Below are 12,250 nucleotides of genomic sequence, written 5' to 3'. Positions count from 1 at the left end.
TTCACTGCTGTCATCATCACCCACCACTTCAGATATTCGAGACTGCTGGAAGCTCTAGAATTTGTTGGGAGCTCTCCTATTTTCGAACTCAGGTTGCACAGAAGAAATTCAGGAAGCTGTTTGCAAGTTTACCTTTACAATGCTATTCATTAAGGGAGAGGATGTGGTCAGGTAGTCAAGTGTTTGACTTTGGAGTCAGGGGACCCATCCTGTAACTCCGAATTCCCTACCTGACCAAAGCATGTGATCCTGGGCAATTCACTTTGCTTCAGTTCCCTCATCTATCCAGATTGGAAGCACTTACATACAGAGTAGATATCACCTAAACATCTGATTACTTTAGCTTCCCTCCTTAATTTGGGTCTGATTTACAAAGAGTTTATGCATGTGCATCTCTTACTCTGAATTTACATTAGACACATACTCATGGGAAAAACTCTGTCAACTGTCCTAACTCCCTCTTCCATGCCCCCACTTCAAAAACCCTACAGAAATCACCTATCATGTGGTGCTGTGAGAAGAAAACATACCCCTTTCAACACGTTTAATTTGTATCAAGTAGGTCAGGCAGATTACCTGCCAATGGGAATGTGAAATCTAAACCAGTGCTTTAAATGGGCCGGTAGTCGCTGGCACTGAGTACCGGCACTTCTCTGTTTTCCTACTGAGTACTGGAACTTCTCGGCCACGGGGAATACCGGTACTCACAGTGCAGCCGAGCAGGCTCTGATATATTAATATGTACAGTGCAAGTGCAGCCAATGGCTGTGGGAGAGGAGCAGGTCTGTTCACCATTCTGTACTGTATCCATGTGCTGAGATGCTGCAGAAAGCTACTGATGTGCATTATTTCATGGCTGGGGCGGGGACGACGACAGGGTGAGTGGAAAGATCCAGGCATGCACTCTTAATCAACCACGCAGGTTCAAATTAGAACTGCACAGTCATTCAAACTGTGCTTTTCAAACAGGGGCTTTTACCTGCCATACCTCATGAAACATGGAAAATCCAAATTATTATTCTGCAGTTGCAATAGCCATTATTGCTAGCAATAAAACTTAGAGTGTTCGTGCACCTGCTGCAGAAATTTGCATTTAGCCATTTGGTTAGAGTTCTGAAAGGGTAGCTCTCATATGTCATAATTTGATAAAAATCATCACCAGTGAGGCGGTTTTCTGTAACAGAGGGAAATTGTTTTCTAAAGAAGAGAAAGAGTTCTATGAAATACAGATGAAAATTAGCTATTTTGTTTGCTGTAATCGCAGTAGTACGAGAACAGTTCTGATCTGGATATAAGTGCACGTCAATTTTTAGAGTATTGATATTTTCTTCTGTATAGCATTTTGTACAGAAAGATTGCTTCTTTTCAACATGCTAGTAAGCGATGGCACTTACAGTTAAACAAATTGATGAACATTCATCAGCCTTAAAAGGGTGAAAGTCTGAATCTCTTACTACATCTATTACAGGCTGTACAAAAACTATGAAGCATGTACTCTGCTTGCGCTGACCTTCCTCATAAGCCTAATGATATAGAGCACAATCAGGATTTCAGATATGGCTGGGGAGCATTCAGTGCCACTTTTTCCAAACTATACATGTTCAGCTCTCAAAATTAATTGCCAAAATGGCTCAGTGAGTAAAGATATCTATACCATCATAAAAGCTTGTGCAGACTTGCAGCTCTGCTGCTACTCTGCAGTGTGCTGTTTCATCCCAATTGCCATCAGAAGCAATGAATGTGGTTTTACTGTGTTTATTAGAACACATGAATATGATTTGTTTAAAATACAAAGTGATCTAGGTCTTTAAAGCTATTAATGGGAGTGAGTGCACATACTGTGTGGGACTCTGGGCTACCTCTACTTCTTACAGAAAGGAACCAAAATCGAGTGTATAAATATATCTTAGTAACAAAGCAAATAATATCAATCCTGCAGCATTAGCAAATACAAAAAAAAAAACATGAAAACTCTCAAATGCAAAATTCAAGATCCATTTTAAAACATAAGTAAGCAGACTCTCCTCCATGTAGTGGCAGTGCCACACAAAGGTGAGTGTCGTAAGAGGCTGCCATGCCATATGTGACTCTTAATTCATACAGTCTACTTACTACCTACCAACATCAGTTGCGGCAGAAAAGGGAGCTGGCATACTGGGGGATAACATGACTTGGCTAACAACACACATATTGTACAGTGAGACAATCGGAATTATAATGTGGGCCTCTTGGTTAAACAGAATACATCTTTAGAATTTCGTTGTACTACAATATGTTTATATGGTGCCCTTTGAGAACGTATGGTTTCTTTGCAAATTTATGAAAAAATTATGCTGGAAAATGCACTATGTAGCTTAAAGGTCACCAGCTTCTGATGCAAAGCAAGACGATTCGGATGTGAATAAATGCCTGCTTCGTAGCCACGCTCCTAGCAGCCTCCTACTCAATTTAGTAAGTACCTGCACTTCTTTTTCCCCCATTTAAAGCAATGATCTGAACCCACTGGATCAAGAGCCCAAGTGTGCAGTCCTTATTTGAAGAACATTGACAAACAGGACATTTTACTAAGGTGGTCTGGCAGGTCCACTCTAGGCCTCTAGATCAAAGTAGGGTCCAGTTTGTGGTAATTAATGATGTCTGTAAACTAACGATGGGTGGTTGACTGCATGGACACCGGTTACCAAATAGTCGAGGTCAAATTTATGATAAGTGACCGTCATCGCTGACGTTAACCATCAGCCTCATTAGAGACTAAGGGCCACAAGTACGAATGTTTGAATTACCGATTTCCTAATTGGGATTTCCAGCGAATTGCAATTAGGAAATTGCTAGTTCAAATGTATGAAACACTTTAGAGTTTAATTTGTGATTGGTAGTGGGTCGCAAAGAGACCTACCTCATTAATGTTAACGAGGTAGGTAGCAATTTAGGACTCATTATGAATCACAGCCAACACAGGGATGGTGTCTTGCTGGGCTCAGCAGACCACCATGTCTGTGATTGCTTTTTAAATAAAGCATTTTTTTTTAAATAAACGCAGCCTGTTTTCCTTAAAGTAAATTGGGATGTGTTTTAAAAGAAAAAAAATAAACATTTAAGTTTCATTCCTTAAGAGCAGGCATTGGTCTCTGGGACCACTGCCTACTCTTAAAAAATACTTTGCCAACCATTCTCAAAGGGGAAGGAGTCATTAGGGACACCTCCCCATTTGCAAATGGGTTACCACCAACTTTCTATTGGTGGTAAATTGCGACCGCAATTTGGATGCAAAACATCCGAACATACCTTTCAGATTCTGTATTACGAAGGGACGCCCTCAACACCCCCTTCCTAATACTGAATCACATCACCCAAACTGCAAATCAGAAACAAGTTACTGACTCGTAATTTGGGCTTTGTACATCCCCAAAAAACATTTTTCTAGTCCCAAACGAGCCGATTCTGCAAATCGCCGTTTGTTAATAGAAAAACGCTGTTTACATGTGGTCCTAAAGATGAAATGAACCGTCATCAGATTACAAACTGACCATGTAGCCCTACACCGGTTCTTCTGTCCCTGAATTGGGGTAAGGCACGCTAATAAAACCAAGGGGCAATTTTATGATCCTGGTCCACGTACTGTTATGCGGATACCCAAAAACAATAAACAGGGGCTATCAAGAACGCTTTAAATAGGGTGATCAGGCGTCCCGTATTTGCTGGGAGAGTCCTGGTTTTTCAGCAGCTGTTCCGGCAGAGTTCAGCAAATTTTGCTCACTATCACTGTACAGGGACTTGACCTTCAAAAATCCTTAGTTTTCGTTGGTAAATGCTTTATGTTTGTCCCTCCTTGGAGGGTTTGGTTACCGCCATGGCCATTGACCCGGTTACATGGCTAATTGCTCTTTTGCAGATACGTTTGACTGTGAGCGAACTTCTTTTTCCTTTTGAGCGTCTCCTTCACGCTGACTGAGTGGCGCTTTGAATCTGTTCGCTTATGTGAAACTGTATTATTTTTCATTTTCAATTTATGTGGCAAGAAAATTCCGTTTAGGAGTTTACAACGCAAATACCTCTAACTCGAGCAAATGCGAGACCCATTACATTGCAAATGCTTGTTTTTCTCATATATAGTTACCCTAGCTTTAGAAGAGTCACAAACTAATGGAAGAAAACAGCTGAGTTCCAGACGTTTTGTACGAAGGAAAGCATGCAGGCAAAGAAAATGATTGCACATGTACTTATGAATAGCACACTTAACACAGGTGTAAAGATCCAGGTGAGCAGTGCACGGCGGAAGGTGCCACACCGACTGCACCGCACCCACCGTGGACGCCGACCATCACTCAGCCCTGGGGGCGCCTGCTGCTACAACGCAGAAGCGGAGGCCCTTCGTGAACACAATCTGACGGGGAGGTGACAGAAAACAAACCGCCGCTTCCTGTCCACCTTATCGCCGAATTAGCACTGGCAGCTGCCAAGGCCTACTCGAACCGAAGGAGGGCTGCCACCGTCCGCCCGTCGCCACGCAAAACAGACACGCAAGGCAGGGGCCATCTCCACACAGCGTTCGCCCTCGGGAAATATTTTAGGAGGCGAGGAGGAGAGATAGAACAGGGGCGGCGGGGCGGTGAGAAGGAGGGTGGGGGGGGGGAACACGAATAAAGGAAAATGGATGTTTAGCTGCCTGGCTGCCCGGCAGACGTCGAAGCGTGATGTACGAGGCCCCGATAAGCTGTCGGAGCCCCGCTGCCGGGCGGCGCTAAGTGATGAAGGCCTCTCCGGCTCTAAGCGCCATATTTAGAGTCTGCGGGTGGGGGGATCCGGAGCCCTGGGCCGGGGCCTCCGCTGTGCCGCCAGATGTTGGCGACTGGTCCGGGAGCTCCCGGTCGCCGTGCACGGGCGGCGGCAGTTGGCGGCCGATCTGGGCCTCCTTCCGGAGGCGCGCGCCGCCCATCAGTCACCGCGCGCGCGGCGCCGGCGGCTCCCGCCGCTTGGGAGACGGCCAAGGCGAAGTTGGGCCTGGCAGCCCCATTTGTTTCACTCAGGTGTTCCCGGCGCCTCCCGCGACCTCTATTAGTTTAAGTTTTAATTTAGATTAACCCGGGCACCCCAATTAAGCGGCGCGGGGCGGGGAGGGGAAGATGAGACTTGTCATAACTTTCGGGCTCGGAATCCATCAGAGTTGGAAATATGAGCCCTGGTCGATGCGTGCCAGGAATCGGGGCAGAGCGGAGATCGAGGCCGCTCACAGCAGCTTTACAATAAATAGATGGGCCTTCATCTTTGCACTTTTAATACATTTTGTCAATTTTCTCTATTTCGTGATCTCATTAGGTTATTGTAGTATAACAGTCCATCTTGGTACCATCTGGCAAATCCTAATCCACGTTTCTTCACTTGGCCAACATTCTGAACTGAGATAAATTAATAAAAACATTAAAAAAGAGGTTGTCGCACTAAACGCTCTGCATTCAGAAAGTGCCTCGAAGCCATTGTACAGGATTATGCTACGCAACTCTCAAGTCGCTCATAGTAGATGCTGCATAGACAACTTTTAAAATGTTACTTTTCATGTGGTGTTTTGTGTATTTGCCTACAATAACGAATCCGCACAAACTAAACAAGATTACAGAATGGTATTCCAATCATGACTTCATAATGTACTAGACAACAGGGTATGCCTTGTATTACTTCACCATGTTAGATTTAAAATCGATCAGATTTATTACTTCGCCCGCATTAGATTAATTCCAACTACCTCGCACTAAATAATAGTTTTGGATTACTCTAATCACAAGATTACTCACATTACAGTACCATGTATTTGATTACAGATAGCTTGTATTCAGATTATGGATCACGGAGCATATAGAGGTAAATAGTTTAATTACTCAGTTCACAAGAGGCAAGTCCTTTAATCATTAGATTGCACAAGATTACTTAGTTAATGTTATCCTGCATCATACAATTACAGTTCATGTATTCCACATTCAAATATCAGTGATTACTTCCAATACTTTTAAGGAATTCTGAACAAAACTTTGATTGCTTTACCTTGCATTGCATTGCATTATGGAATTGCTTTAAGTATGTTAATCTATGTCAACAAAGGAGCGTTCTCCAATTACTCATTACATTACTGAGAATTATAGTGCAGTTTTTTCTTTTAACTTTGTCGTCTAACTTCGTTCTTTAGATTCCAGAATAGAAAAACTCAGATCACACAGCATCACTCACTCAAAACCACACTTTTGGCACACACTTCATTACCAAAGCTACAAACCTAGACTCCTTAATAAAGTGTACCACCCACTGATCCTCCAAACTACATAACTAGTCCCACCCAACTTTGATGTACTTTCTGTGCTTTCATACTTCGCCAAGATAAGAACATGCAGATCTTGTGCAGCAACATGACTCACTGGCTTCCCTCTGGCAACTTTAGTGGCATAATTCTTTCAATACTGCCAGCCAGCCAGAAAGGACCAATATAGATCATTGTCTTGGTTCAAGCCAGGAAGGTTTCAATACAACCTATATTAAAGCACTTCCAGAAAAAAGACGAGATCCTGCAGACTTGTTAAACCTCAGAAGCTTCACCAGATGTTGCTTTATCAGCAAGATGACCGGTAGAAATGTTACAAGCAACTATCACAATTTTTTCAAGAGAATAATATCTTGTCTGATGCACAGCCGGATCCCCCTCTGGTGTGGCACTAAGTCATCACTGATTGCCATCAGGACAAGCTTAAAACTCATTAGTTGATCAGAACGCGGTTGCAGCACTCTTCTTAATTGACCTCTCAGTGGAATTTGACTCTGTGCACAACCCCACTACGGTGACTGAAGGAGCTTCATTCCTTTCACAGCAGCACCAAGTAATCTCCATCTCAACCTTTAAAGCTTGCCTTCTGCATTGAAGCAGCCATCCCTCAAGGCTCAACAATCACACTCCTCCTTTTCAATCCCCATCAGAACCCCTTTCCAGACATCAAGACTTACAGTATTTTCCTGCGATGACTACACTGATGACATCCAGATCATCTTTACGCCGGACAAAACAAAGAAGTAGCCTACTAGCACTGGTGAAATTGGATGACCTGCAAACACCTGAAATACAGTGTTTTGGGAACAGAAATGCTACTGTGTGAAAAATCATCTATCACTCAGCAATATGTCCTTTGGCTCAAGGAACTTGCAGCAACTTCACAACTACCAGCAAAGTCAGAAACCTCAGAGTCATCATAAACAAATAAACCTAACAGGTAAATAGGGTAACTAAACAATCATTCCACAAATTCTGGACCCTTGTTCTCATTGCCTCTTTCCGGGGGCCACCTCGGTGATCTAGAGGCAATCCCAAAACAACAAGCATTGGCAAAGCCAATAGGTCTTGCCTATGTGAGATTTATTGGTTTTGCTAATTTGTTTGCTATGATTAAAGTGGCTGAAAGTAATGTAAAAGAGCTGGAGTCATCACAGTCCACATTATACCACTTTTTTTTATATTCAGTTATGCTGCACTGAAGCCAACACTGCTGTATCCCTTTATTTGTATGGTGGATGGGAATGATTAAAACTACAATACGGAAGGGTTTCAGGATGTAATGGTCCTTTGACCCTAAATTCTTCAATTGCACCAACATGTTTCAAGCCCTACACTATTGGCCTACATAGGCCATGGGCTTACGTCAGAGTGGGTTCATATTGCCTCACGCTTCCCCCGTGATATGTTTTACGTCATTAAGTATGGCATGCAAATAGTATCTAAGTATGAACAGGAAGCATAGTACTTGCCACTCCGAGGTGTTGGCCCTGTAGTCACATCTCACTCCAGGGCCCCTACCCTCTGATACACATACTTGGCTCCACTCTCCCAGCTTGTGAAGAAGACCCCTGTGCCATTGCACCTGCCTCAGCATTCAAATCTTCAAACTTGCAAGGTAACTGCGCTTGTGACCGCATGTTTAGTGGTAACATAGCAGTAATCTGTGTTCTGTGTGTTTCCTAGAGCTTTGGCTCCTGTGCCACTGCACCTGCTGTACCATTTAAATCGTGGCCCCCCTAGTGCCTGCAAGGTACCTGCACTTGAGACTGCTTGTTCAGTGGCAACATGTAACAATAATTGGTGCTCAGTTGGTTTCCTGGAGGTTTTGGCCCCTGGGCCACTGCACCTGCTGCACCATCCAGATTATGGCCCTAGTGCCTGCACGGTGACTGCACTTGTGACTGATTGTTTAGTAGTAAAATATAGCAATAATCTGTGTTTACTGGATTTCCTGGAGCTTTTGGCCCCAGTGCCACTGCATCTGCCGCACCATCCAGATCATGGCCCTACTGACTGCAAGCTAACTGCCTATAATAGAAATGAGTACACTGTTCCAGAATAAATTGTCAATGAGGACGAAAGGTAGACTTAGAAAAGGTGTTGTAGGAGTACCCTCAAGCATCACAGTAGGATGCTAGGCATCATCATCGGGCTGACTCCTCGTCAGACCGGCACTGCAACGTCTGACAGGCCACCATCCACGAGGTGGTGGCACTTCAACCGAAAAGATGTTTAGCAGATCAAGTTGAGTCTGCAGAACGTGCTGACAGAGGAGAAAAGGAGAGTGAGGGATATAAAATTGGCTCTGAACACCTAATGCCTCAATTTAATGTTTTTAAGTAAGGGTCAGGTCAAGATTAAAAGCAAAGTAGGAGTATTAAGGGAAATAATGTTGCCAATACTCCTGAAAAAAGGAAAGGAGGAAAAAGTGTTCACTCCTAACACTTGGTCGACATGTTTCGCGCCTACACGGTCAGAGATTGATCCAATGGCGCTTCATCAGGACCGTAAATTATAACTTCTCCCTAAAAAACAAGACAGTAAATGCTGGGAGGTCACTTACAATCTGTGGACCAGTCGTCACAGTCAGTCAAGTTGTAGGTCGCCCATTCCATGTAGAAACAGGGCATCGTAGGGACGCGTAAAACCTCATACCCAAGGTGAGTACATTTCACTCATCCGGTGGTCCGCTGTGTGCCTACCTGAGGTCGCGTAACTGCACCTTGGACAGCGTATTCAGTGGCAAGATATAGGAAGAATCGGTGCTCAGTGGGTTTCCTCAAGCTTTTTGCTCCTGTGCCACTGCACCATCCAAATCATGCACTTGGGATTGCTTAATCAGTGGTAATATACAGCAATGATCAGTACTCTAGGTTTCCTAGAGCTTTTGGCCCCTGTGCCACTTCACCATCCAAATCGTGGCCCTAGTGCTTGCAAAGTAACTACGCTTGGGACTGCTTTCTTAGTGGTAACATATAGCAATCGGTGCTTGGTAGGTTTCCTAGAACTAATTTGCCCCTGTGCCACTGCACCATCCATCCATCCATCCATCCAAATCATGACCCTAGTGTCTTCAGGGTAGCTGCGTTTGTGACGCTTACTTTGTGGTAACATTTAGCAATAATCCATGCTCAGTGGGTTTCCTAGAGCTTTTGGCCCCTGTGCCACTGCACCAGTTGCACCATTCAAATCATGGCCCTAGTACCTGCAAGGTAACTGCACTTGTGACAGCTTGCCTAGTGGTAACATATAGAAATAATCCATGCTCTGTGAGTTTTCTGGAGCTTTTGGACCCTGTGCCACTGCACCTGCTGCACCACAAAAATCATGACCCTAGTGTCTGCAAGGTAAAGAGGAAATAGTTTATATCCAGTAATGTATGTGTTCCGAAAAAGGCAGAGTTGCAGACAGAATACAAATTACGTTGTGGGTAAACAAACACAAGTTTTCATAAAAAGTGCCTTTAAACTTACCCAACTCTCCCAAATGAGTTGCCACAGGTCATAAGGAAAATGTTACTTACCCAGTAAGCATCTGTTCGTGGCATGTAGTGCTGTAGATTCACATGCTCTGCATACTCCTGCCATCTAGTGTTGGGTCCGGAGTGTTGCAAGTTGTTTTTCTTCGAAGAAGCATTTTGAGTCACAGGATCGAGTCACTCCTTCTTGGTGATACTGTGCATGGGCACTGACTCATTTGTTAGACTGTTTTCCCGCAGGCGAGTGAGAAAAGGAGTGTAGAGGAAGTATAGAGAAAGATGTCCATGCAAATGTAACTACATATGTACAAGTATATACAAATATAAAGTACCTGGAACGGCCATAGGCGTCTGAGAGGAGGGAGGGTGCATATGAATCTACAGCACTACATGCCATGAATAGACGCTTACTGGGAAAGTAACATTTTCCGTTAAATGGCATGTACAAGCCTGAACAGGGAGAGTTCCTCCTCAAAGACGTCCGGGGTGTCGTCCAGAGTCTTGTGCGCTATCTCCAGCCAATGAGCTCCTTGGCCCTGAAGCATCTTCTTCGACTGGAAGGATTTGCAGGCATCTCAGGCAGCTTCCTGGTGATTGCGGTAGAAGCACAAGTTACAGACCAGATGTTTGTCGGTGTAGGGAAATTTTTTATGGCACCGAGGACAGAACCGATAAGACATCAGTTCCATCAGCTCAGCATAATGGTCGATGCTGCGTAGTGAGGTACACCTGAAAAGGGCGAGGGCGCCCCAGAGCGCCCACAGTCGGTGCCCGGACTGACTAGCCAAGATGAATGCGAAGATAAAAATGCGTGATCGAGATACAATACTGTCGATAAAGAGAAAAGGGAAAAAAAGATTTGGAACCAGAGCGAGTTGAAAGATGGAGCGAAGACACACACATCCGAACCAGACGGCGGAGCGAGAACAAAGCAACAAAGGAGTCTATGTTCATGCGGAGTTTCACAGAGAAGGAAGAGTCACACGATGCAGTGACTCAAAATGCTTCATTGAAGAAAAACAACTTGCAACACCCTGGACCCAACACTAGAATGCAGGATTATGCAGATCGTGTGCATCTACAGCCACACATGCCATCGAACATAAAGGATATGCTTTACACATCAAAGTGCGAACCAAGCATTGTTAAATTGTGTTACAATGTGGCTGGCTCTTTTCTGTCAAAAGATCTTATTCTGTGCTCGACAGTGAATGGGTCATAAACAGTGTAAATTGCCCAAGATCACTATATGTTAGGATGACGATGAGACTGAAATGCGGTTTTGTACTATGTTCCTAAAAAGGCAGTTTCACAAATTAAATGCACTCAAAGTAGAAGAATTTTGCAAAAAACACGCAAATGTTTTGTGCAGATGAAGAACAACATACCTCATAAGACGGCTATGTCTAAAATAAAATACAAAAAAAGGGCACAAGCAGACTGCATGGACAAAGGTTGCATTCTCCTTTCCTACAAAGGCTGTCACTTTGAAGTCAGCACAAAGCAAAAGAAAATAACCAGGCTCCCAGGAAAATACAGCTTGACATTTGACCTCGGTCTTTGTAAACTCAGCAGATAAGAACAAGATTTAAAGGCCTGTTGACAGAAAAGGAGTATGTGGAAGTATTCAGTGAACATAGCTTTCTCTTTAGGCGGGACAAACTGAACCTGGACAGCTTAAAGCAAATAAAGCCAGCAAATGGGAAATAAGAAAATGTGAGTTATAAAGTGTAGGATGTTGGCTCTGTATGTGCTATTTCAAAGTAAGGAATAGCATGCACAGAGTCCAAGGGTTCCCCTTAGAGGTAAAATAGTGGTAAAAAGAGATAATACTAATGCTCTATTTTGTGGTAGTGTGGTCGAGCAGTAGGCTTATCCAAGGAGTAGTGTTAAGCATTTGTTGTACATACACATAGACAATAAATGAGGTACACACACTCAGAGACAAATCCAGCCAATAGGTTTTGTATAGAAAAATATATTTTCTTAGTTTATTTTAAGAACCACAGGTTCAAAGTTAACATGTAATATCTTGTTTGAAAGGTATTGCAGGTAAGTACATTAGGAACTTTGAATCATTTCAATTGCATGTATACTTTTCAAGTTATTCACAAATAGCTATTTTCAAAGTGGACACTTAGTGCAATTTTCACAGTTCCTGGGGGAGGTAAGTTTTTGTTAGTATTACCAGGTAAGTAAGACACTTACAGGGTTCAGTTCTTGGTCCAAGGTAGCCCACCGTTGGGGGTTCAGAGCAACCCCAAAGTTACCACACCAGCAGCTCAGGGCCGGTCAGGTGCAGAGTTCAAAGTGGTGCCCAAAACGCATAGGCTTCAATGGAGAGAAGGGGGTGCCCCGGTTCCGGTCTGCTTGCAGGTAAGTACCCGCGTCTTCGGAGGGCAGACCAGGGGGGTTTTGTAGGGCACCGGGGGGGACACAAGCCCACACAGAAATTTCACCCT

The 12,250-nt window shown here is 43.9% G+C and overlaps 1 protein-coding gene across 1 annotated transcript in view; it reads right to left on the bottom strand.

The window, feature by feature from the left end:
• AATF (apoptosis antagonizing transcription factor) overlaps positions 1-12,250 on the bottom strand; it is a 406,709-nt gene that overhangs the window by 123,329 nt on the left and 271,130 nt on the right. The gene's annotated exons all lie outside the window — the stretch shown is intronic.

The sequence above is a fragment of the Pleurodeles waltl genome, chromosome 3_2 (assembly GCF_031143425.1).
Source record: "Pleurodeles waltl isolate 20211129_DDA chromosome 3_2, aPleWal1.hap1.20221129, whole genome shotgun sequence".
Classification (NCBI taxonomy): Eukaryota; Metazoa; Chordata; class Amphibia; order Caudata; family Salamandridae; genus Pleurodeles; species Pleurodeles waltl.
The sequence above is the reverse complement of the archived record's forward strand: the minus strand, read 5'-3'. Positions and strand labels throughout refer to the sequence as shown.